Source organism: Saccopteryx bilineata, chromosome 3, assembly GCF_036850765.1.
Source record: "Saccopteryx bilineata isolate mSacBil1 chromosome 3, mSacBil1_pri_phased_curated, whole genome shotgun sequence".
NCBI lineage: Eukaryota > Metazoa > Chordata > Mammalia > Chiroptera > Emballonuridae > Saccopteryx > Saccopteryx bilineata.
Window position 1 is genome coordinate 10,276,962 of NC_089492.1, and position 27,598 is coordinate 10,304,559.

At 51.2% G+C, this 27,598-nt stretch overlaps 1 long non-coding RNA gene across 1 annotated transcript in view; it reads right to left on the reverse strand.

The window, feature by feature from the left end:
- LOC136329469 (uncharacterized) overlaps positions 1-27,598 on the reverse strand; it is a 353,394-nt gene that overhangs the window by 19,194 nt on the left and 306,602 nt on the right. Inside the window, exon 5 of the long non-coding RNA XR_010730205.1 lies at positions 18,999-19,066. This is a non-coding gene — a long non-coding RNA (uncharacterized lncRNA). The remainder of the gene's footprint in view (positions 1-18,998; positions 19,067-27,598) is intronic.

A 27,598-nucleotide genomic window follows, 5' to 3' on the forward strand; every position in this document is an offset into this window, starting at 1 on the left:
GAGACTTGGCTCAGAATGTGGGATGTATGTAGTGTGTCATCATTAAATATTACAACAGAATTCCCCTTGGCACTTGGAGGGAGAGGGTGGAAATTCATGTGCTAGCATTTTCTCGCTTAGCACAAAACCCCTATTTATAAAGAACCTATTAGGTGTCAGGTACTGCTACGTGGTAGGGACCTGTTACGAGCAAAATACAAACCATCTCTGCCCTCTGAGGTTTACAATAGATCAGACAATGAAGCAAGTGATGACAGTTCAGTTGATAGGTGCTGTGATCTCTGGGACTGCCAGCTTTGAGAGACTGGAACTTTGACGCTGGACCAACAGGAGAGAGAACACTGAGGTGTTGGCTCCCCTGGTCCTTCCCAACTAAAGTTAAGGGGATATTCGTCCCCATGGCACCCTGTGCTTACTGCTCTCTGACCCCTTAGCACATTGTATTGAAAATATCTATACATATGCGTCTCCCCCGTTAGACTGCACAGACCTCAAGAAGAAGACCATTTTATTTTGTGTGTCTGCCTACAACCCCTAGTTTAGCACATAGCACAGTTCTTCATGTCTAGTGGGGCCCCCAACATGTTTGTTGACTAGGAATAAAAAATAATCCACAATTTTAGAAGAACGATGACAAGTGGGAGGAGTCAGGATCTAATCAGAGTCCAGTCTGCCCCGTGAATCTAGATCCATCTCCAGCCAAAGTAGAAAATGTCCAAATAAAGGTAGCCCTCCGCCTCTCTTCATTCTTGTGCCGAGTTTTCTTTTCCTGCCCACATAACTGTAATTCCTTTCTTTAAAGAGCCACATGGGAGCACGGACGCTTAAGGAGATGATGTTGGCAAAGGCCTTTGACCTCTCTGCAGAAAGGTGACCACATACAGAATACCTCGACCTCCGGGGCTCAGAGGGAGTGAGGGGGACGTGAGAGGCCTGGTTGTTACAGAACTTCCTCAAATTGGCATCCTTCGTTCTTTCTGGGCTACACCCAAGATGGGCTGATTTGGGGATGAAAATCCTTCCATTGCAAAGGAACTGTGTGAGCAAAGGCACAGCATGTAAGCAAGCATCGCACCTTCCGTGACGCGGAGAGTGACCTGACTGCAGGGTCCTTGTGGCGTGGGCGGGAGACTAGCAGGGGCTCGGCGACAGCTAAGGGAAAGTTCAGTGTGATTCTCTGACTGTACAACTTACCCTGGGGGGGCGGGCCAGGGGAGAGAGGGAGAAATTATAAATCTGTATAGCCTGCAAACACTTTTATTACAATTAAAAAAACCTGCAAAAAAAAAAAAATGAGCTAACTACACACAGAAGCCTTCAAGAAAACCAAGGCAACACACAAATGTAAATTATGCATTTCCCCAGGCTAAGGGGGAGATGCAGCTTCACACTAAGTACTGTTTCTAGGCACATCACATTTATTCACTGTGTCTGTACAGTGATTTAGACCCGTGCTTATTTGAAACATCCATTATTCCCCCAAAAGTAAGGAGGAGAAGGGCGGTGCGGAAGCTTGCCGAGCTGAAGGGGAAAGGCAAGTCACAGCAAGTGCACTTCAAAGTACAAGTGCAAACCATTGGTTTTCTGTGTGTTTGTTTAGTTGTTCATGCGCATTTGTCTTTGGGTACATTTTCATTCATTCCTTCTTAGAATTAGTAACCGATACAAAGGAAATCACTAATACTCGCTGGAGAAGGTCATTTCCCTCCATCTTAGTTGCCTTTTGCTTCTGTTTTGGATGTTGGCTTTCTGTGGCTGCCATTTTGAGAGATCTAAAAATAATAGGTAAAGACAGGTGATGGGCAGATCAGAGGTGAGGCAGGAACTCAAGAGTTGGTGCCTTGAATTGTTGCAGTTCTTCCACTTCGACTGGGCAGGACCCTTGAAGATCCATGTAGAAGTTCTTGTGCAGAGTCTTGCATGAATTCTCTGGATCCCACTTTTTTTGGACCGAGTTCTGCGATGCTCTATCTCAGCCAGTAGTCACCAGATCCAGCATCCCACTTATTGTATGGTCACAGAGTCAAGAATGGTTTACATTTTATTGTTTTAGAAAGAGAGAGACAGAAAGGGGCCGGGGGAGGAGAGAGATGAGAAGCATCAACTCAGAGTTGCTTCACGTTTGTACCTTGACCAGGGCACTCCAGCCAAGCCAGTGACCCCTTGCTCAAGCAAGCGACCTTGAGCTTCAAGCCGGCAACCTTTGCACTCAAGCCAGAGACCTTGGGATCCTGTTGATGACCCCACACTCAATCTGGTGAGCCCTCACTCAAGCGGGCAAGGCTGCTCTCTAGCCAGCGACCTCGAGATTTCGAACTGAGGCCCTCAGCATCCCAGGTTGATGCTCTGTCCATTGCACCACAACCCATCAGGCACTTTTTAAAAACTAAGGGAAAATATCAAAACTATAACAATGGTTTGTGATATGTAAAAATGATATGAAATCAAATTTCATCATCTATAAATAAAATTTTGTTAACATATAGCCACCACCATTCATTCACCTATTGTCCACAACGCTTTCCACTATGCCTGTCAGCTCTGCCTACTATATATAGCACAACACCAGAGACCAGTAACCTAAACAACAGATTCCTGCTAGTGCTGCAATCCCGGAAGTCCAAGACCAAGGTGTTGGCGGGTCCACTGTCTGGTGAGACTCCTTTGCCCGGGTCCCACATGGCTGTCTTCTCATGGCGTCCTCACAGGGTGACGTGCAGGGAGACAGCTAGTCTCCTCTTCTCAGAGGCCCACCCACAGGACCTCAACTGACCATAATCACCCCCTAAAGGCCCCACATCCACATACCATCACATTGCGGGTAGGGTTAATGACATGGATTTGGGAGGGACACAAACATGCAATGCAGGACACACTGCAAGGGCAGAGTTCAGTGACTGCAACACAGACCCTATAGCCTACAAAGCCTAACATAGTTGCTCTCTGACCCTTTAAAAACAGTCCCATGAGTGAGCTACCCCATGGTCCCATTTAACAGGTGAGGAGACTGAGGCATGGTGAGGGACTTGTTCTACTTAACTATCACACAGCCAGCGAGTGGATGCAGGATCCACACCACCCAGACAATCAGACGCCAAAAGGTGCACTCTTATTCTATACAAAACTGTCTCCCTAACAGTCCGGGTTGATCCTCCAAGCCATCATTCAAGAGCCACTGAGTGAGTTCGGAGTCGAAGTCTCACAGCCTCTGAGAAGTCTTTCTCCACCATTTCAGCTTCTACCACCACAGTCTCCCCTCATCCAGGTTTCACTTTCTGAGGTTTTAGTTACATGCAGCCTACTGTGATCCAACCATGTGAAGTGGAAAATTCCAGAAGTGGACAATCCATAAGTTTTCAATTGAACACCCTCTTGAATAGCATGGTGAAATCTCGCACCATCCCACTCTATCCCACATGGGACGTGAATCATCCCTTTGTCCAGTGTACCCACACTGCATACAGCACAAGTCAGTCACAAGAAACACAGAGGTGATGTGAGGTGAAGCTGGAGAGATAGAAAACGCTGTGTGATGTCACGTTCCCCAGCAGAGTGAAGCAGTTGGTGTGACATGATGTCAACACTTTGTGAATTATAAACACCCCTCAAAGGTAACTGATGAGCCCTGATCTAAAAATCTGTGTCTTGAAATGTTTTGTTATTCATCATTTTTTAGTTTATTTAGAAAGGTAATATAGTGTGTATAGAGAAATTATGAAAGAAGACAGCAGGGACTAGAGCAGGAAAACATAGGAGACCCAAGAGAGTAAATCATAGCTCATTAAAAAGATAAAACAGCCTGACCAGGCGGTGGCGCAGTGGATAGAGCGTTGGACTGGGATGCAGAGGACCCGGATTCGAGACCCCGAGGTCACCAGCTTGAGCGCGGGCTCATCTGGTTTAAGCAAAAATCCCACCAGCTTGAACCCAAGGTCGCTGGCTCCAGCAAGGGGTTACTCGGTCTGCTGAAGACCCACGGTCAAGGCACATATGAGAAAGCAATCAATGAACAGCTAAGGTGTTGCAACACGCAATGAAAAACTAATGATTGATGCTTCTCATCTCTCCCCGTTCCTGTCTGTCTGTCCCTGTCTATCCCTCTCTCTGACTCACTCTCTGTCTCTGTAAAAAAAAAAGAAAAAAGATAAAACAGAGGAAGTTCACGTGCAAGATTTACATACAGATTTTTTTTTCAGATTATTGAATGAGGAACCCTACCAGTCTGGGTGGGGTTTTCAACTCGATGGGTCTAGCTGAAGCAAAAGGGGAAGTGGAAGTCAAGAGGGAATGGAACGTTGATTTGGGGTGGAAAGCCTACATTATGACAAATGATCTGGGTCGTTTTGCAAACTCCTTAGAATCTATGTCTCAAAGAAATAAAAACGCTCTGATGGCTTGGCGGGTGCCCATGGAGACACACGGCCCGGGTCCCTGTGATGGGATGCGGAGCTGACTGGTGCCCCTGCTGCACCTGTGTGTCCCTGCCAAGGCCACACCCACCTCACACGTGACTAAGCATGCAGAGCAGGGGTACAAGTCCAGGTCCGTTTCTGTAGGACAAGGAACTGCTCTCATGGGCAATTTTGGCTCAAGAACGTCCATCGACCTAGCCACATACTAAACTTTAGAAATGCACTCCTGTCAGGGACTCTCCACCCTTCCTTCCTCCTCTCCTCGCTCGGGTGTGGGACCTGCATCTAGTCTGCAGGCTCCACCGGCCTCCTTCTTCTCCTCCTTCCTCCTCCTTCTTCGCCTCAGCGTTTCCTCCAGCTAGTCTCTGCGGAATATAACCCTGCCCAAGCGTGCGCCTCTTCCACTTCACTCCATTCTGGCTTCCCGGTGATCAAGTGAGAGCTTTCTGATATATCTTCTTACGTTTAGTTTGATTTTTATTCGGGGATTTGGAAAGAACTGCTTAAAAAAGGACAATTGTTTTCTTACTCTTTGACCCAAGGAACTTCTAGCATTGGAAAGAATGCTCAATGATTATCGCAATAAAATCATTTTGTCTTATATATATTTTAAAATAACCAGCTAAACGATATGGGTGGGTATTAAAATGCTGACGAGCCTGACCTGTGGTGGCACAGTGGATCAAGTGTTGACCTGGAACACCGAGATCGCTGGTTCAAAACCCCGGACTTGCCTGGTTAAGGCACATATGGGAGTTGATGCTTCCTGCTCCTCCCTCCTTCTCTCTCTCTCTCTCTCTCTCTCTCTTTCACCCTCTCCACCCTCACTGAAATGAATACATAAAATCTTCAAAAAAAAATAATGCTGACATCAGGGATCAGGAGTCCCAGAACAGTGAAGTGAGCTGCCTGAAGTGTGCTACTAGACGGGCATAGACGGGCACAGCAAGACCACCATTGCTCCGATGCTGGTCTTCCGCATCTTCTATGCTGCCACACGAGGCGCCTCCATGGTTCACCCCCCAACCCCCACTGCAGGACAGAACTTAGGCAACCTGAAGAGACCATTCTGAGTGACATGATCAAACCACCCAACCCAAAGAACCTCATTTGTGCAAAAAATAAATACACATCAATTCCCTGGGTACTTCTTACCTGTCCTTAATTGACTGGTCAGAGTTCCTTTCAGCAAGCTGAAAGGCCCATTGGTTCTGAATACAATGCCAGTGACCAGCACGATGCCAAGGAGACAAACAGTGCATCAAACCACCGACTGACTGTTGGAAGGACCGACACTGGGAATCTCCCCAGTGGCGCAATCTATTTTTTAAAGATGACGATGCCAGCTGTCCTCGGAGAAGCTGCTCATTTCAATGGCAGACAGAACACCACCCTGTTGGCGAAAGCGATACGAGAAGCTGTTCCTGCGCCTTTACTTCACTGCACACACAGGACCAGAAGCACCCTCAGTCACTGCCCCGTTCTGCAGATGAGAAAATTGAGGGTTAGAGGTATTAAGCAACTTCCACTGTGTGTCACAGCTAATAAGTGACAGAGATCAGATTCAACACAGATTAGACAACCACTCTGTCAGTCTATCTCCTGCCCGGGGAGACTCCGGAATTGAGCACGAAAGTCCCCATTTTGGCCCAACAACGGGGGTAAATAAGACTGACATAATGAGTAATCCAGGATAATCGCTTATTCAAAGAAGTATTTTTAGGTCTTTCATTCAAACTAGATTTTTAACAAAGTGATGCCCAGAAAGGCTGTTGAGCCCTTCTGAGCTCTGAGCTAAGTGGAAGAGGGTTATAATTCTCTCATTAAACGCTTGATAATGAACGCTTCCAAGGTATGTGGAGCACTTGACCGTTTCTCTTTAATATTTTCTGGAGATTCCTGTTATTTTGTTGACATTCTAATAGGGGAGCTTGAAAAGCCATAGGAGCTGCCCAGAAAGAGGATTACAGGAAACATACTATCCTGATTTCCAGTCTCCCTGAGTGTGCGCGTGGTCAGGCCCGTGCGCGAGGTCAGGTCCGTGGGCGTGGTCAGGCCCGTGCGCGTGGTCAGGCCCGTGCGCGTGGTCAGGCCCGTGCGCGAGGTCAGGCCCGTGGGCGTGGTCAGGCCCGTGCGCGTGGTCAGGCCCGTGCGCGTGGTCAGGCCCGTGCGCGAGGTCAGGCCCGTGCGCGTGGTCAGGCCCGTGCGCGAGGTCAGGCCCGTGGGCGTGGTCAGGCCCGTGCGCGTAGTCAGGCCCGTACGCGTGGTCAGGCCCGTGGGCGAGGTCAGGCCAGTGGGCGTGGTCAGGCCCACGCAGGCCCGTGCGCGTGGTCAGGCCCGTGCGCGAGGTCAGGCCCGTGCGCGTGGTCAGGCCCGTGCGCGAGGTCAGGCCCGTGCGCGTGGTCAGGCCCGTGCGCGAGGTCAAGCCCATGGGCGTGGTCAGGCCCATGCAGGCCCGTGCGCGTGGTCAGGCCCGTGGGCGTGGTCAGGCCCACGCAGGCCCGTGCGCGTGGTCAGGCCCGTGCGCGTGGTCAGGCCCGTGCCCGAGGTCAGGCCCGTGCACGAGGTCAGGCCCGTGCGCGTGGTCCTGGAGCTCCCTACCGGCCTCACCCCCCCCTGAGCTTGCCTTGGCCACAGTGATCAGCCCACACCAAAGGCTAAAAATGGACAGTGTGATTGGTCATAGACATTGGGAGAAGGCATCTTCAGGCAGGAAGAACAGCTCCAGGACTGTCTATACTTGATTCAGAGAAATGAGGAAACCAGAATTCATGAGAAAAAAAAAAGTCAAGGGAAAGAACATTCTAGTAATTATTTATTCATCCATTATTGTATTCATTCCCTAAAGAAACATACGTGGAGTGCCTATTTTCGGTCAGGCACCGTGTTGGAAACTGGTGAGCAGGCAGACGCGTCCTCTAGCCATGGGCCCTGGTGGGCGCGTCGGGATTCTTGTCAATCACTGTCACCACGGCCCCTGTACCGGCGGCTGGCTCAGGGCTGGGCATGGAAACCCTTTGGTCAATGACACATGAAGAGAAGTGTGCAAAGAGCCTTCTTGGAAAGATGTCCTTCCCTAATACAAAGAGAATCGCATGAGGAGTCCTTTTGTGTCACCTGCTCCCTTCCTTCTCGTCTGAGGTGATGTCCTGGGTGAACACGATCCTTGGAGCTGACACAGACATCCTGTCACCAGGAGGAGAGAAGGGGACACGCAGCAGAGCTCAGCGAGCCTGTCAGCAGCTCAGACTGGCTCGGCCCTTCTGAGGATTCGTGGAGTGTCACGTTTTATAAATGATTACCATAAAGCAAGATAAACCCTGCAGCAGCCATTTATTCCAGCTCTGCTTTGTACCAGGCAATGCACAAGGTGCTTTGCAATTTTTTTGTAATCAGCACCAGAAAGATAACATGACGTTCACAGGACTGAGGGGAGGCAGCCCCCTCATATTTACCCCAACCACCTGCAATGTCCTCATCTCCAGCATCCCTTCCCCTTCCTCTGTTATCAGAAGCTCAGTTTCCCATGGGAAACCACAGTCCATGTGGTTCTGGGTGAACCATCAACCATGACATCCTGGCCCCTCCCACGGACCTGACATGCGGGAAGGCCTGAAAAACCGCTCATGTTGTCTCTGAAGCACACTTGCCTTGTTCTCTTTAATGTATTATATATATATATATATGTTAATTTTTATTGAATTTATCAGGGTGCCGTTGGTTAATAAAATTATATATATATATATATTTAAATCTGCTGTCTTCCCAAGACTTGACCAAATTAAAGAAATAAATAAACCATCTCTTTAATCTCTTTTCCAGGAAGCACTTCTTCTAGACAGATTTACCATATAACTAACGTTGTACTTGGGAGACAAGCAAAGTCCCCAACTCCCAAAGGCCCAGTTTCGTCAGCACGGACGAGTTCTGGAGGGATGTGCACAGTTCTAGAGGGAATCGGCACCGTTGCCAGGAAACGAGGAGTTAGAGGGAAAGCTGTCCGTAGACTCCCCCACTCACACTTGGTAGAGAAATATCAGTAGAGAAGTATTATAAACAAACGCAGACTCTGAGAGCACAGACATCCTGCTTGGAAAGTGGTGCTCCTCTTTAACTGGAGCGAAATGAAGGAATGAGCTTTCCCGAGGAAGTTCAAGAGTATTTGCAGTCTGTGGTGGCTTCCTGCAACCTTTCAGGTTCACACGACTCCAACCATGGAGTCCAGAAATCAGCACACTACAACCCGGGGGCCAAATCTGGCCCTTCCTGTTTTTGTAAATAAAGTTTTATCAAAACACAGTATGCCCACTTGTTTACATATTATCTATGGCCATTTTCACATGACAATGACAGAGTATAATCTTTGTGACAGAGATCATCTGCCCCACAAAGCCTAAGATATTTACTATCTGGCCTAGTTCACAATATCGGCAAGTATTATCAACTATTGAACACCTGCATCTACCCCCGCGTGAGGCCTCAGAGCCTCTGAAATAGGTACCCAACTCCAGTTTTTCAAAAGGATGGGAAGTGAAACTTACAGACCTTTAATAACTTGACAAAGGCAACACAGAGGAAGCAGAGATTCAAGTTCAGACACAGGCATTCATTTAATGAATACGTACTGAACAGCTACTGTGTTCTGGGCATGTGCTAAGGGCAAGGGACACAGTGGTAAAAAGAAACTGTAAAATCTTTTCCTCGTGATGCTCATGGTGGATGGGAGATTGCTGTTATATCGATAATCACCCAAAGAGACACACACACACACACACTTATACAGGATTACCAGTTGTGCAAGAAAAAGATGAAAAAAAAGTAGGTATGGGGCACTAGAGACAGAAAACAGGGGAGTCGAGTTCAGGCGGGAAGGGGTTTCCTGGGTATGGGTTCCGCAGACAGCGGGCCCTGCAGGGGCGTCTCCTTGCCCAATAAAGCTCTATTGGGAGACGCGGTCTAGGACAGGAAGCCGAAGGAAAGGGGAAGTGAAGCAGGAACGAGGAGAGCGGCGCTCCCCATGTCCCCAGCCTTGCCAGGAAACACAGCCAGTGGGTCAAAAAGATGGGCCATCTCAAACAACCGTGATTGGGAGAGCCCACTCGGAGAAGGAGGAGGGTGAGATTTCTCTGCTGGCTCCTCCCATCTCGTCTGCTCTAAAGAGGCCTGAGACCAGGTGACACACATGAGGTTAAGACATACCAAGCTGGCCCTGGCCAGTTGGCTCAGTGGTAGAGTGTCAGCCCAGCATGTGGAAGTCCCAGGTTCAATTCCCAGCCAGGGCATACAGGAGAAGCACCCATCTGCTTCTCCACCCCTCCCCCTCTCCTTCCTCTCTGTCTCTCTCTTCCCCTCCCGCAGCCAAGGCTCCATTGGAGCAAAGTTGGCCCAGGCGCTGATGATGGCTCCATGGCCTCTGCCTCAGGTGCTAGAATGGCTCTGGTCACAGCGGAGCAGCTGCCCAGATGGACAGAGCATCGCCCCCTGGTGGTCATGCTAGGTGGATCCTGGTCAGGCACATGCGGGAGTCTATCTCTCTGCCTCCCCACTTCTCACTTCAGAAAAATACAAAAAATAAAATTAAAATAAAATAAAAGACATACCAAGCTAACATGGATGCTTTCGTTCAAATCTCCTCGTGCTCTCTTGTGAGAGGGACAGCCCTGCCTGGCTGGGCACACACTCCTCTTTCTGCACGTGCCACCTCGCTGACTTCTGTTACCTTCTAGGCATCGCCAGTGGGCATTTTCATTTTCCGCTGATTCAAGCAGAGATGTAGGGGGTGGAGGAGTGTGTTTCTGCAGACCTCACCATGGCCCTGACTCACGGGTGGTCCCAAACCAACTCCAACCGTCTGGGAAATCCTTACAGACTGCCCCTGCCCCCTCCCTCTTCTCTAAGAACCATGTTAATAAAACACACTCAGAATTCCAACTTCCAAACAGAAGTTAGAGACAGGACCTCCTTCTACCTTCACCATACCTTACGTCCCCTGTGGAGAGGCAACACCATACAATGGTTAAGAAGGAAAACTCTACCAGAATCTTGCATCTGAGTCCCGCCAGCCCAGCTAGGTGACTCTGGACAAGTGACTTAACCTCTCTGGGCCTCAGTTTCTCGTGTGTAAAGTAAGGATTACACCCCGTAGGGTCATTCCGATCATTGTTTGAGTCCAGGATCAGGAAGCACTGAGAGTGAAATGCTCAAGGAATGTGAGTCTTTCATAGTATTTCATGAATAAGCCCAAGTGTTCTGGTCCAGTCACACAGGCAGAGACAGAGTGGGAGTTTCTGAACTCCAACCCCCTTTCCTACAAGCTAGAGAGGACCTGGATCCCAGCTTTCTCTCGGTCCCCTGCTGGCCTTGCACTCAGCCTGTTGCTATGGCCTTGTGGCAGATATTCTTACTGGCAGAAAATGAGCTGCGGCTGGAGATGACAATGGACCAGGGCCCAGCACTGTCCAGAGAACCAGAGCAGGAGCTCAAAAGGGATGAAAGGGAGGAAAGTCTGTGAGGGCCAGAGGGCCACTCTGAGAGAGGTCAGGCTGCACTGAAGGACAGGCGCACCCTGGACAGTGGAAACATTCATTGCCTACTTTGTCACCCATGACATACAGGAAAAGCAGAGCAGGTGGCCGGTTGTAGCAGCCTTAGCCTCCCCATATCCTCTCAAACAATTCAGCTCTGGCCCAGACTTGCATTAACCATTATCCCTTTTAAAAAGGCAACTAAATGGGGAATTGTATCCACACTCCCAACTCCAATAGCTTTCCAAACATGCTTCCATACAGCATTCTCTCTGAGAGTGGGAATGAGAAATACAATGGTTTTCATATCATTACATTTCCAGTGATGTGTTGGCACCTCTTACAGAATCAATCTTCTAGAACCTTCCTGGCTGGCCCAACCCTTAATTAGACAATCATCAGAGTTCTCAAAGCACACTGACAGAACCAAAGTAAAGGAGCCATAACTACAAGATAACTTCCGAGGCCATGGAACCGAGCCAGCCTCACCCACCAGGTGGATGAGCAGGAAACTGGCTTTAAGTGAAAGGAGATTGAATCTATGTTTCCCCCCTCCCCTCTCACCACCAAACTCTCTTCCATTTGCTTTGCCAAGTGGCCTCCTTATCAGGATATTCTTCTTTTCAGGAAGAAGCAGCTATTAAAGATATCAACTGATAGAGAACTAAAGCTAATACATTAGAGCCAGAAATTGGGAGTTAGTCCTGATTTCAAATTCCACTTTCACAAATACTACCTTTTCCTCATTTATAAAATGAAAGCAATGATAACCACTCTACAGATTCCCGTGCAACACTTAATGTGCATAAAGTGCCACACAGCACTTGGCGTATGGCAATGGGTCAGGCAAACTTAGTGCCCTGTAAATAAATAAAGGATGTCAGCGGATCCAGCACCTAGGCTTGCCCCCAATCCGCTAAGCGACCAATCAGGAAGGAGTGGCGAGCTGAGATGCCTTGAAAACATTGCTCTCTGCCATCCACCAGCCACCTCCCAGCAGCTGGCATCCAGGTGGCACGCACCCACCATGTTGGGTGGCACAGGTGAGTGGGTGAGCTGTACTGTGACCTCCGTGAGGACAGGGCTCTTTCTCAGGCTGGACCTCTGGCAGAGGAAGGGTCTGGAGGGGGAACTTGGCGGGAAGGGGCAGAAGAGATGTGAGGCGCCAGTGGACAGACAGGGGGAGACCTCTGAGGCAGCAGACAGCCGAGGCACCGCCCTCTCTCCCCGGGGTGACTCTCCCTTTACAGCCATCCCACCTCGCTGGCATGTGAGCCGGGTCTTGGACAAGACGGCAATGACCAGGCATGTTTCCTGAGCACCCGCGATGAGCCAGGCAAGCTGCTAAGGGTGTTCTATACACGCTCTCTTCCAACTTCCCTGATCGTCCTCAGTTCACAGGTGGAGAGCTCGTCTCGGAGACCTTAGGTAAACTGCTTAGAGACAGTGTCAACGTCAGGGATCAAACTCAAGGTCATCTGTGTTACAGTGTATGGCTGCTGACACGACGAGAGCACTTACAGCCCAATAGATGGTGACAACAATGACTAAGAGGAGGAGACAGCCGTGGGTTTGTGCAGCAGTCCCAGGAAGCCATCCCTATCCCCTTCCTGCCCCTCTCTGAACCAGGAAGCCATCCCTATCCCCTTCCTGCCCCTCTCTGAACCAGGAAGCCATCCCTATCCCCTTCCTGCCCCTCTCTGAACCAGGAAGCCATCCCTATCCCCTTCCTGCCCCTCTCTGAACCAGGAAGCCATCCCTATCCCCTTCCTGCCCCTCTCTGAACCAGGAAGCCATCCCTATCCCCTTCCTGCCCCTCTCTGAACCAGGAAGCCATCCGTATCCCCTTCCTGCCCCTCTCTGAACCAGGAAGCCATCCCTATCCCCTTCCTGCCCCTCTCTGAACCAGGAAGCCACCCCTATCCCCTTTCTGCCCCTCTCTGAACCAGGAAGCCATCCCTACCCCCTTCCTGCCTCTCTCTGAACCAGGAAGCCATCCCTATCTCCTTTCTGCCCCTCTCTGAACCCCTCCCTGAATCTCTCCCCCTCCCGGGACCACCCACCTGCTGCTCCTTTTTATTCTTCCCCTCTCTCCAGGCTATCTCTTCAGGAGACGATGGTGACAGTTACTGAGAATACCTCATGATTCAGAGGGACTCTCCCACACTTCGGACTCACTCTCGCCCTGTATAGAGAGGCCTGGGTTTGAGTCATTACCTGTCACCGATTACATAGCCTTGGCCAAGTCCCCTGACATCAGTGAACATGAGTGGATAAACAAGACCTGTTCTACAGACACATCATATCCTTGGAAGGGGCTGCGATGTCACCTCCCCACGTCCTCCTGCTATCAAATCCTCTCTCTCTGGAGAGATTTGGCATCTGCTCTATTCCCTCAGGGTGGTCCACAGCCTAAAACAATAGCACCTCTTGGAAAGACACCTTCCCACGGCCAAGCTTACACGGTGGCCAGTGTTCTGCGTAAGTCCTCTTCGTTTCAGAGAGCACAGCAGCGTCACAGCCTCAAATCCTGAAACCCGAGTGCGCACCCACATCCACGGGAGACTGCCGCCCCCCCCTGCCGCTGCGCCCACCTTCTGAAGTTTCTGACTCAGTAGGTCTGGAGGGGGCAGGACTGCGCATCTCTAACAAGTTGCCTGGCTGATGCCAGTGCAGCTGGTCGTGGGACCCTCTGAGAACCAGGGGCATTGTCCTAGGGCGGAGCCAGTATTTGCAGACAGGATTAAGTGCTCAAGCTGCCTCGTGTCAATTCCCAGCTCCTCGACTTCCCAGCTGCGCAATCCTGAACAAGTCAATCTCGCCAGGCCTCAGTCTTCTCGCCTGGGAAATGGGTATAACAACGACACGTACATCATAAGGTTATTGTGAGGGAGAGCAAGCGCCTGTGTGTGGAGCCTTCAGTAAGTGCTTGGTGTCGTGAGTTGTTGTGATTCAAGGGGTCCGAAAGCCCCGGGGGTCACTTCGCCTGTATCTTCTCACTAGGCTGCGCTTCTACTGTCATTATGGGAGGTGTCTGCATCCCAGAAGCTGGCCCAGGACGAAGGCCAAGATGCAGAGCAAACTGGTCATTAGATGACAATGAGCCAAATATACTGAGAAAAGTTGAGGCGTCTTCGATTCTTCCTGTAGGGAAGGAGCGGAGGCTGTGAGCATCAGAAGCTCAGATTCTGGGGCCAGGCCCCGCCAGTTCCCAGCTGGGTAACTCCAGACAAGTTCAGTATCATCTCCGAGACTCGGTGTCCTCTCCTCTTCTGTTCCCAGGGACAATCGTGCTCACCTCCAAGTCAATGAGCGGCCGGTTTGTTCTGTAAGTTCTGGTCTCTCGGTTGTGAGAAACCCAGCAGCTACCTAAATATTTGTGTCCCCTTCTGCTCCAGGCCATTAAGGTGCCATGGCTGATAACCTGAGCCCAGCCACACTCCCTGCCCCTGGCTGCGCTGCCATCTGGATTCTGTTACTTAACAAACCCTCAATTCTGAGAAAGGCCGGGTCACTCCACTCGTGACCCACATTCCCCGGCCTCTACCTCACCGCGTTTCCAGGGAAAGGTCATCATCGGTCTGTGAACCCAACTATAGGTCACTCCGAAAGACAGAACATCCTGCCAAGGCCTGGCAGAGTCATGGTCAGCTAGAGCCACAAACCCCACAAGAGACAAAGGCTCGTGGTAATATATCTATTTTCCTTCTTCTCCATCCTCCAAGGAGTCGATCCCACCAGGTACTGGACATGCTTTGAAAGAAAATCCCACAGGAAAGCACCACAGAGTGTCTGTTATCGTTCTGTTCCATTTCTCCTGTTTGCTTAGTAATCCTGGTAAATGGACTCGTGCAAACAGAAGCCTTTTGAAGTCTATCGAGTTCTCTCCCGGGGCACGGACACCTCGGTCTGCAGCTTTGTGTGTAGGTGGGTGGAGGAAGCTCTTTGGGACGGAACTTCCTGATCGATGGACATGGAACGAAAATGAAGGACCACCCACCAGCCATTTATTTACAAGAAACGTTGGCTGCACGTGACTGGATGACAGGCACAGTTCTTGGGTGTCGGGGACAGAAGAGAAAACAAAGCCGAGTTTCCATCCTCGCAGATCAATAACTAATCAGGGAACATTCCAGATAACTCAAATAATTAACTGCAGAGTATCCAGCCAGTGAGCACGGGCTCCTTTTTAAGACATATTGGTCAGAGGACGTGGGCCAGCAGGGCAAGACTTGATGAAGCGAGCACCGACTGGCTTGCTAACTGGGTCAGAAGAAGGGATGACTGCCCAGACCCAGAAACGAGAGACCGGGAAGAGTTCGTCTAGTTCAGGGGTAGTCAATCTTCTTATACCTACCGCCCACTTCTGTATCTCTGTTAGTAGTAACATTTTCTAACCGCCCACTGGTTCCACAGTAATGGTGATTTATAAAGTAGGGAAGTCACTTTACTTTATAAAATTTATAAAGCAGAGTTACAGCAAGTTAAAGCATATAATAATAATTACTTACCAAGTACTTTGTGTCAGATTTTCACTAAGTTTGGCAGAATAAATCTTTATAAAACAACTTACTATAGTTAAATCTATCTTTTTATTTATACTTTGGTTGCTCCGCTACCGCCCACCATGAAAGCTGGAACGCCCACCAGTGGGCGGTAGGGACCAGGTTGGCTACCGCTGCTCTAATTCTTCTTAACTGGCTCCACCGCCCCAGCTCGCCGTCTGTGTCTTCGTCTGCTCGTACAGTTAGCAATGTTCTTCGGGACTTTTTACGTATCAGGTACTAGGGATCCAGACAGGACTAAGACTAGTGCCCTGTCCTTCAAGGCCGCTCAGTCTAGTGGAGACAGATAATGACCGTTCCATGATGCGTTGGAGGAAGGCGAGAATAACAAGGTACAAGGGAAACACGAGTCTACAGCCTGGTTGTGTGTATCTGACAGGGTGGCTCATGCCTCCTGGTGCCATTCCAAGTGCTTTACACATGTCCACGTGACCTTCACAACAACCCCGCCAATGACATTATAAGCGTCATTTTACAGATGGGAGACTAAGCCACAAAGTAGTTTACACAATTAGTAAGTGCCAGATCTGAAGAGGCAACCCAGGTGGCTTTTAATGACAAAGGTGCCTCTCCAGCCACACTCTACAACAGGCATTTATTAGAGGTTTGGTGACAGAGCATCTTGCCCTAGAAAGGCACCCAAACACAAAAACTTCTTATCCAACAAGACTTATTTCGAGTGTGAGAGACTCTAGCAAGAGTTTTTCCAGTACTGGGTGCCCAGGAGGGTTACTGACATCCGTGGGTGGTGGCCAGAGAAGCACCATCATGGAAAACAAAGATAGTAGGATAGAGAGACGAAACTCAGGCCCCCAGCCCAGCCTGGTCTCCCTGTGGCCACGTGACCACTGGTGAGGTGTGGGACATCCGGTTCTCCTTTCAGCCCAGCCTGGTCTCCCTCTGGCCACGTGACCACTGGTGAGGTGTGGGACATCCGGTTCTCCTTCCAGTCCCGTCGGGATAACGGTACCTATCTCGGCCATATTTTGAAGGGGCTAGATATGAGTGGCTTTTTTTTTCTTTCTTTTTTTTTTTAGAGAGAGAGAAAGAGACAGGGAGAGAGATGAGAAGCATCAACTTGCAGTTGTGTCCCTTTAGTTGTTCATTGATTGCTTTCTCATTAGTGCCTTTACAGGGGTTGGGGGGGGAACTCCAGCCTGAGCCAGTGACCTTTTGCTAAAGCCAGTGACCTTGGGCTTCAAGTCAGCAACCTCTGAGCTCAAGCCAGCGACCCCAGGGTCATGTCTATGATTCCACGCTCAAACTGGTGAGCCTGTTCTCAAGCCGACAACCTCGGGGTTTCGAACCTGGTACCTCAGCAACCAGGTCAGTGTTCTATCCACTGCACCACCACCAATCAGGCCAGATGTGCATGGTTTTAAAGCTGCTATATGGGTGCTATACATTTTTATTATCACTACCGATTCTATCAACATCATTATTGTTGTCATTATTATTGCTGTCATCGGAGACCTGGCCCACAAATCCATCAAGATGGATTTGTTAAGTGGGAACTAGTCTGGGAGATCAGAGTCCTGAGCCCAAGGTCCCCTACTCAGTCCCAGCCACAAGCCCTAGGGAAAAAGAGATCCCAACGTTTGGGACCGGAAGGAGACACCAGTAGAGCCTCAGATGTGGTACGAACCAGATACTGTGAATACACACTTTACAGAGACCCAGAGGACTTTGCCAGCTTAGAGTTTCCACACGGCCCCACTGACCTTCCCTAAATTACCGCCCCAACACCAGGCAGTGACCCCGCGTGGAGCGCCACACCACCACCATTAGCGAAGGGGAGGATACCTTCTTCACCAGCGTGGTTGCGGTTTCAGAACCTCCTCCCTACCATACTGTATTTTCGGATTTCTCGTCTCCCTAGCCCGATTCCCACCATCCAGCGCCTTTCTCTCCTCCTGCCGTGCTGCCTGGGCGACCGGCTTCCCTCGGCCCCTTCCGTCCTGACGCAGGCTGGCACTCTCCACCGCCCGAACTCCAACTCATTCTCTGTTTCCTTTGACTTCCAGCCAAAAGCCAGCGACTCCCCTGGTTTCACTCCCGGTTGCTCAGATAAATAAACCCAGTGTTAATTTGTTGCTCATTGATTACGATTAAGCGCAGAGATGTTGTCACCGGAAATACTAATGTTTTTCTAGGAGCCCACAGTAGAGCCGTGGTGGTCTTGGGTTTTGTTGGGCTTTGGTTTACCAGGAGAAAGGGGATGCCCCTTCTTTAATGTCCATTATCCCCCCTGATCCTCCCAACAGCTTGGCAACGTAGACAGGACAGGAATTGTGAGCCGTATCACAGGGGGATGAGGAAACCAAGCTCAGAGAAATTAAACCGCTTGCCCAAGGCCACGTAGCTCAGAACGGCCGCTGGAATCTGGTCCACCCGACCCCCAGTCTAGCGAAACTTGGGAGTGGCTCTACTTCCCATTATGTCGTCAGCTGGGATAATAGCAATGATTTCCAAAATATATTTTCAAAGACATGTTCTGAGTTATCCAGAAGGCCTTCCGTGTGATCAAATACGTCAGTAACGTGCTATACACTATAGCAAGGGTCGGGAACCTTTTTGGCTGAGAGACTCATGAACGCCACATATTTTAAAATGTTATTCCATGAGAGCCATACAATGACCCATGTATATTACGCATTATCCAATAAAAATTTGGTGTCGTCCCGGAGGGCAGCTGTGATTGGCTCCAGCCACCTGCAACCAAGAACATGAGTGGTAGGAAATGAATGGCCCGTAATGCATGAGAATGTTTTATATTTTTAACGTTACTATTTTTTTTTTATTAAAGATTTATCTGCGAGCCAGATGCAGCCATCAAAAGAGCCACATCTGGCTCGCGAGCCATGGGTTCCCGACCCCTGCACTATATCCTCCTGTTAGTGATTCACTAACTGACTAGCTTAAACTGGTCTCGGGTCCCTGGATCTGGGCAGCCGGCACAACCAGGGGCGTCATCAGGGTGCAGGGGCAGGTGCCCAGGATTTCACTGTCTCTCTGAGACGTCCCGCTGACCAAGACTCTGAGATGTCCTGCTGTACAAGACTTAAAATTTTTTGACCCATAATTGTCTGAAAATATGTGACCACGAAGAGGCAAGGGGCAGAAGCAGAGACCACATCCCCACAACACGGATAAAAGACTGGGTAGTGTCTGGGTGAAGAGGAAAGGCAGGACTGGGCAGAAGAAAGTGGATTCTGGACATATTCCAGCAGCAGAGCCAACCAAACGTGCCGGTGGACAGGATGGGAGACACACGAGAAACAAGAGGAGGCTAGGAGGACTCGGGGGTGTTAGGTCGGAGCCACCAGATGCAGAGATGGCCACTGCCTACAGGAAGCCTCCCTGAACTCACAGCCCACCCATCACTGCAGCCTCTCTCTCCGCATCAGATCCCTTGTCTTCGGGATTGCACCGCTTTATTTCTATCTTTGTCTATAACAGTTTTGACAATAGCTGAGCGTATCGTTTTTTTTACTTACTAAAGTCGGCCTTCCACATTCGCAGGTTCTGCATCCATCCATTCAACCAACCGCAGGTCATAAATAGTCTAAAAAATATTTATAGAATAAAAGGTTACATACATTGTTGTTAGGGTTAACTATACGTGGACTACGCAGGCTTACAATGGTTGTGTCTGTAACACACTTGTACAGACTTTTTTTTTGTCATTTTGCCCTAAACAATACAGTATAACAAGGATTTACACAGCGTTTACATTGTATGAGGTATTGTAAGTAATCTAGAGAGACTTTAAAGTGCACTGGAGGGTGTGCATGGGTTATATGCAAATATTGTGCCACATTTTCATAAGGGACTTGGGCAGTGCAGATTTTGGTATTTCCAGCGGATGCTGGCACCTACCCCGTGGATCCTGAGAGGTGACTGTGGCATGTCCCCAGTGTCTAGCACACTGCAGGCACTCAATAAATGTTTGCTCCATAAAATGAGCAGGGACTTGCAAGCAGTAAATGCTTGACAAACTGTCGCTTCCCCTAGCGACTGCTTATTAATCACCGAGCATACAGGTGTTATGGATAGTACCGGCCAATTTAGCGGACAGTGGAGAGCTGGAGGCCAGTGGGCGAGGAGTGACCGCTAACAGAGAGGAAGTGATGGTCAGAACACCCAGTCTGGACTTGAGCCCCGTCCCCTTATTCCTGAGTTAGCCTTGGCCCGGTCCGTCCCATTCTTGGAGCCCAGTTCTAAAGTCCATCCTCAAGGGGCAGAATATGATATCCACCAACCCTGCCCCTTGCTGCTCAGGAGTCCACGTGGGGGCCACGGCCTGTGTCCTTGGGAACGTGTCGTGTGGCACTGCCTGACCCAGACTGTGTCTGACCAAACACTCCACGGCCAGCTAGCACCGCTTGAGTCCTTCAGGTACGGAGAGAAGAGGGGTATGTTAGCGCCGGCGTCTGGAGGAAGGCTTCCTCCTTCCTCCTTCCTCCTGCCTCCTGCCTCCTTCCTCCTTCCAAGATGAAGATGGTAATATGTGCTGGAGGAAAAAGTACCCAAGCATCTTATTTTGTTTTCATCCCTCCCAGTCCAACCGGCAAGACTGGGATAGGGGCTTGCTCCTCGTACAATCGCCTTCTCCTCTCTTCCCCTTAGGAGGACACAGGAATACGCTTTCCATCTGGACCCTTCTCGAACTATTTGACCTACGGGCTGGTCTCGGGCCCCTGGATCCGGGCAGCCGGCACAACCAGCGGCCTCATCAGGATGCAGGGGGCGGGTGCCCCAGATTCCACCGTCTCTCGCTAGGAGGGTTCCCCCGGAGAAAGCTCCAGGGCAAGTGACTTTTAGTTTCGGTTCATTCCTTTTAGTTTTCCGCTTGGTTGCCCAGGGTAAACACCCACCCTGAGTGCTGCTGCCCTGGGGACCATGCCACCCCGTCTCTGCTGGCACGCCTTGGTGCAGATGTTGTGAGGTCCCCCAGGGCTGAGGCCCTGCTTGCTTTCCCCAGAAGGGGTCGCTGCACGATTAAGAAAATTGGTCGTTTTACCCCAGCCCCCCAACTTTCCCCACTGTCATTCAATAAAAGGTTCTGCCCAGTAGTTAATAACCAAAGACCACATGGCCACTTAATCTTGCCTAGTATTTTTACCATTGATTTTATTATCATTGTTATTCTGAAAGATATTCATAGCACCAGGTGGTGACTGTCACTGCCTCAGTCTTGGCAGAGATCTCAGCAGGACAATCATTGCATTTCCCCCTCGAGCTGCCCCTCTGCCACTGCCTAGCCTCATTGAGAGGTGGGAAGACTGCAGGACAGAGAGAATGAGCTCGCACACGTAGAGATGACCAACAGCGAAGGCTGGGTGGGACCCCGTGTCTCCTGATGACTAGTGTTGAAAGAAAAGGCATCAGGGAGCTCGTTGGTTGAGCTACCTTCTTAAGGCAAGAGGGAAAGACTGGAACACAGTAATAACTCAAGGTGAGAAGTAGCATCCTGTGATGACAGACAGACAGGAAGGTGATTTGAGAGCCAGTGGCTGAGCGAGAGGGGAGCTGAACATTCTTCTCCATCTCCAGGATTCCCAGAAAGCCAGCAATGGAAACCAGGCTACAAAGCCAATGGCGGCAGAAGAGCCCCTCTGCCACCACGGGGAGGGGCTCAGAGATCAGACCAGCGCACCAGGGATTCTTCGTCACTGGGTGACGTGCCTGAGGTACGTAGTATCTCATTCTAAGTTCTTGCTCTCAAGTAACATTTGGAGAAAGAAAAGTGAAGGGGGGCGGGGCAGGTAGTGATTTACTGGATGTTTCCCAGAGCTTACAGCAACGAGTGGTTTTGAAAACAAGAACCATCACAGCCTAGATGATTAAAGAGCAGGAAGTTCAACAGTGATCTTGTAGGAAGAAGGGAGAATGTAACTGAAGGCCACCATCAAAGCTGCCTTAGTTATGAATGAATTCTAAAGGACCCTTTAGTCTTAGAACATACACTCAGGTTACAAAAAATAATAATAATACCAGCCATGCAACCAAGATCTTAAATGCAAGAAGCAAGGTCCCAGAAGCATTCGACTGGCCCAGCCCTGAACACCTGAACACCGAACATTGGCTCCACTCTGGCGCCTTTGGGATGAGGTGTGAGCTCTCTGACATCTGTGGTGGGTGAAGGCTCCCGCAAGACTACAAGAAAAGATGCTGTACCAACAAAAGAGGAGCTTGGATGCTGGACAGCGCCGAGACTGAAAGTCTGTGAGATACCACCACAAATGAGGTTGGCATCCATCCTTAGAAATGCAACGTTTCTTACAAAGAGTCCTGGAGGACGCAGGGCACTCCAGCATTCATGGTCAACACTGGTCATCCCTATCTTTAATAAGCCCCTACCATAGAGGGAGGAAGGGAACAAGTGCTATGTACATACATTATCACACTAATGCTCGCAGCAGCCCTGAAAGCGGTGTGTTGATTCCATTTCCTAGAAGAAGGGCCTGAAACATGCAGATGCAAGGCACCTCTCCTCGTTCATCTGCTTACCCAAGGAGGATCTGCAGTGGATGGCAATCCACTTTCTCTCCTGTGTGTCAGTAATGTTTTTTTAATGCTGAAAAACCACATACGTGCAGTTGTTTGCTGTTTGTTTTTATTAACAAAGCTATGTTAGGTCAATAAAACCCACTTTCTCCATGTCTCTACCCTGCACCCTTCACTCATCCAATCCAGCAGGTGCCAGGGAGCCCTCACCCAAGCCAGTAAGCCCCAGAATTGAATAAAGCTCCAGTCATCTCATCAAACAGGACCCTGACATTGGAAACGGGCCCTGGAGCTTCAGCAGTTTGGTTTTTTGGCAAGAGCCAGAAACGCTGAGCCGGCCTCCCTGGCAGTAGCCGTGACCTGGGAGAAGCCGTAGATGGGGAGTTATTATGCTCAGCACTCTTCTCCATGACAAGGGACCTGGCAGAGGGGTGGCAGAGATCTCATAAAACCTTTCTGAGCCACACTTGCCTCCGCAAAGACCAGCTCTGGCCTTCAGCTCTGTAATAAAGGTTCCACAGAAAGGCTGGCCAGATTCCTCTCCGCGTCTCCCACATTTTGAGAAGCCCCAACAAGTTCTCCGTCTTCACTGCGACGCAGGCCGACCCACTGAGCTCTTCTCTGACGTGGGAGACCCCTCCTGCTGCCAGTCTCCCAGGAGGAAAAAGACGTGTCTCGGAAGGTAAGCACTAAACAGGGAGAGGCGCTTGCTGGGTCCTTTGTCCCCAGAGACATCCGTTGTAGAGGAGACCTGAGACCCTCGAGAGAGAACTAGGCAAGGCGTTCTCCGAGTCTGATTCTGTGTCGCGTTGTTTGTGCAATCCCTCAGGAAGTTGCGAAATCTTTTCTACTGTTGATCTGTTCGGGGGGAAGGCGATGATAATGGCGGCACTAACTGCCGTCTGTGGGGCCAGGCTCTCGGGGTCCTCCCCACGGCTGTGTGTGAAATGGGAGAGGACGTGCCCACGGTGGAGGAAGGGACAGCTCACGAGCCCCAGCACTGTGTGAAGCCAGGCACGCACCCCAGACCTCAGCTCGGACTCTCATTTCCTCCTCACAACAACCTTTAGAAGCAATGACATCACCTCCACTTCGCCGCTGAAGTGGAAGGAACGGACGAGGGGCACCGGAGAGCAAGTCACTGTCCCAGGGTCACAGAGCCCATTCGTGCAGGAGATGGAATTCAGACTCGGCCCTAGGAGCTCCAGCTACTGCGCCCTCCTCCGAAATCACAGAGGCGGGACGAGGTGTCTGTACTCAGGCCCAAGTGTGAAATCAGGAAGCAGAGCAGCAGCAGCATAGGGGGGCAGAGCCAAAGGGAAGCCGCCTGCCCACACGGGAAGTCCTGTCTCCCGGGGACAGGCGGGCGCAGGCACGGCAGGCTCTGCCCTTCCCCGCCCAGCTGCCCCGAGGCCCGGCATCCGTGAACCTGGACAGCCTGCTGCTCTTCAGGTGTTAAGGGAGGCTGCGTTCTCCAAAAAGAGGAAGCCTGCTGTCCCTGTGAGAGATGTCCATTTGGTCCCCTTGATACACATGGCTGACCCAGGAACAGAGCGAGGTGCTGAGGTTATAAGGCAAAGGTGTTCCCAGCCTAAAGAGCAAAGGTATCCAGAAACTGTACATCAGGGACCGTGGCAGACACGTGAGCAGGGTCTTCAGAACAGGGAGGAGAGGCGGGCCACGCCCAGCAGAGTCCGTGCACACTTCTGTCGCGGTCCCCGGCTGGCCGGCTTCGCTCCCAGCATGCTTCTAGGTACTCGTAGGGGGACTTCCGGCCGCCGACCTCCACGTGGCATGTGCCTGGCCTTACCGTTGGAACAAGCTAAGCCGTCTGAGGCAGGAACCTCCAAGGCCACAGAGAGCCATTCCCGGCAGACATTCTGCGCTGTTTCTGTCCCCGTCTATCAGAGCAGCAGTGACAACAGCTCAAGTGGCTGAAGGAGACCGAAAGAGCCTGCAGCACAAACTGAGGCTGCCTCAGACCCTGCAGAACAGCGTTCCCCTCGCTGCCCACCTCGCCTCTCCTAAGAGCTCCGTCTGCCGGGTGCCAGAACTCACACCCATGCCACATGCGGGCACTCAAGGACGTACACTCACACAGGTGCCCGGGCTCTCCTGGAGTAAACATTACTGTCAAACCGTGGCGGGCGTGACCTGCGGGCCTGCTGAGCTTGAATTACGGCAGCAGCAATTTTCCTTTCCAGCCAAGATCAGATTCGAGTCCACACTGACGGCCCGGGGGCCGTGTTCCTGAGTGAGAAACGCACCAGGACTGCGGCAGATCGAAGCCAGCATGCCACGGATCCATCGTCGGCCATGCTAAGAGCAGTTAGCCTTCCGGCTCCAGCCACTCTGATGTCTGCCCGAGAACCGTGTCAGCAGCTGATGGCAGAAAAGGAGGCTGTACCATTCAGCTTAATTGGGCGATCATTAGGACTTCCTCCAATAAAGAAAGGAAGCCGGAACCCGCAGCTGACCCCCCCAGGGCTCTCCGGGGTCCCGTGCCCGGGAGCGACCTTCCACAGGATAACTGTATTTGAAGTTGCCTAACTTCCCCACCTGATCTAATTAGTAAACACCTTCAAAGGGATCGAGCTGACTTCTGAGACAAGGTCTGCCACACACGGCCGAGGTGGGCAAATCAATATTTAAAGGGCACATCTGTGTAGGTGGAGTGGGGAGGGGAAAGCAGATTAGAAACAGACAGGAGGTAACCGTGGGAGCGCTGTTGAACAATTGCCCTTGCCCTTGTCCTCCCAGCGGCCAAAGCTGCCCCTTCCCCTGGGTCCGGAGCACCCAGCCCACCGGACACTCAGCCACCCCATTTCCAGAAAGGATGATCCCAAGACAGGGACTCAACTGGACCAGAGCCCTGGTCGCTCAATACCACAGTTATTCTGGATGTTCGACTTGAACGAGACGCAGCTGGGGGTCTCATTAGCACCCGGGGACCACTGAAGGCATCGCTGTCGCTTCACTCCATCAGGGGTTTCACCTCAAGGACTGACTCCAGTGGGCACTTCCGGCATGACCAGCGGCCCCCAGCTGGACCTCGACGAGACCAGCCCTGTCTACAGCACTTCCTGACTCTCGGTGCTCTTTTGGTGACTGGAGGTCAATTATCACACTGCTCCCCGCCACACTGTGCTGGGACAGCCACTAACAAGACCTCCCAGGTCACACAGCGTCTTCGAAAGAGTCAAAGCACAGGGTGCAGTGAAGAATAAACGAACTGTCATCAGTCCCGCCTCCACTGTTCACACTCTGGGAGGACCCAGTGCAGAAGCATTTTCATCCAGGGATATAAACCTAGCAGCCTCCATGGAGGTGAAGTGCGGTCCTCTGGGGTGGGTCAGACAGGTAGACGGATACACGCTTCTTAATACATCTGGTTGCACATACCCGGGGCGGTGGAGGGTGAGTGGACAACACCACCCACGGGGCACCTGCCAAACGCCAGGCATGGTGGTGGCTGCTGTCCGTGCATTCCCTCACTTCATCCTCCTGGCACAGAGGAGGCTGAGAGTTAAGGACGTCAGATGGGCCACAGACACTCCAGTCTGTTTTGTTCTGAGTCTGCTGTTGATTGACTTGGTTTTGGGTTTGGTTTTACTGCTATATGACACACGTGATCGTTCATTCAGCAAACATTATAAAACACTTGAAGGCAAGAGTCCTGTCTGTCTTCTCTCCACTGTGTTCACAATGCATAGCTGAGCACTGAACCCACATCCATCCATCCATCTATCCATCCATCCACTCATTCTCTCAATATATATTTCTCAGATATTAGGGATACAGCAGTAAACAAGACCAAAATGTTACCTGTTATCATGAGGCTTACATTTTAACTGAGATAATCAATCAATAAAGAAGTATATGAAGGAAGGAAGGAAGGAAAGAAGGAAGGAAGGAGGGAGGGAGGGAGGGAAGGAGGGAGGAAGAGAGGGAGGGAGGGAGGAAATAAGTATCCAAAAGTCATGAATGTGGGGGTGGGGAGGTAGAAGAGGGTAAGGGGGGAGATGGTGACGGAGGAGACAGGACTCGGAGCGGGGAACACACGGTGCAGTGTACAGATGACGTGTTCTAGAATGCCACACCTGAAACCTATGTAATTCTATTAACCTATGTCACCCCAATAAATCCAATTTAAAGAAAAAGCCATGCATGTCACGCAAAGACCTGGGATTGAAAGATGGAACAAAGAGAGGCAGTTGGTACCACAGACTGAGCATTCAGGATGGGCTTCTTGGAGGAGGTGACCTATACATGGAGATCTGAATGACAAGAAGGGGAAAGCCTTAGAAGGCCACAGGGAAGAAGGTGCAGCCAAGGCAACCATGGAAGCCCTGAAGCAGGCATGAGCTCTAAGAGTTCAGAGGGCTCAGAAAAGGCCAGTGTGCCCGGAGCAGGTCAGTGAGCGAGCGGGAATTACACAAGACGACATCACCATCACCAGGAGGTGCGGCAGCCAGGTGACACAAGGTTTTGTAAGCCAGGTTGGACTCATTCATCAAATATTTGGTGATTGAATAATGCACAGGCCTTGGAACAGTGTAGGAATGTAAGTACCGACTGCCATTCAGAGTCCACGGTTGCGTCAGAAAGATGAAAGACACCCACACCCATTCACTCAGGAAAGATTCACTGGGGTCTAGAGGGTGCCAGGCACTGGGGCAGATAAAGGGAACAGCAGGGTGGAGGAGCCACACTCCCTGCCTTGCACCAGCTCAGGGTTTTAAGGAAAGACAAGCTCACAGCACGGAGCCATGAGTTGCTTTAATGTGAGGAAACATGATCTGAGCACTCAGAAAATATCTATCTCAGCTTGGAAAAAAAAGGGTCAAGGAAGAAGTCAAGAACAACATATGAATTAAGATAAAAAGTCAAGGCAACCACGGTGGAGAGTTCAGAGGTGGGTCGGTCCCCGCCGGCTGGCAAGGTCAGGGACACTGGGCAGAGAGGAGCGGGCTTGAGGAGGACCTGCAGGAAGGAGTGGGACTCGGAGGCAAGAGGGAGGGGCTCCAGGCTGAGCAACAAGCACACACAGGTTTAGAGCAAAGGTCCATGGTGAAGTGCAAAGCTCCCCGCTGCCTCTCTGCCTCCCGACCAAGACCTGCCGCGCACACGCGCTCCCCCTCCACGCTCGGCCTGCCTCTGCGGACCAAGACCTGCCGCGCACACGCGCTCCCCCTCCACGCTCGGCCTGCCTCTGCGGACCAAGACCTGCCGCGCACACGCGCTCCCCTCCACGCTCGGCCTGCCTCTGCGGACCAAGACCTGCCGCGCACACGCGCTCCCCCTCCACGCTCGGCCTGCCTCTGCGGACCAAGACCTGCCGCGCACACGCGCTCCCCCTCCACGCTCGGCCTGCCTCTGCGGACCAATACCTGCCGCGCACACGCGCTCCCCCTCCACGCTCGGCCTGCCTCTGCGGACCAATACCTGCCGCGCACACGCGCTCCCCCTCCACGCTCGGCCTGCCTCTGCGGACCAAGACCTGCCGCGCACACGCGCTCCGCTCCCCCTCCACGCTCGGCCTGCCTCTGTGGACCAAGACCTGCCGCGCACACGCGCTCCCCCTCCA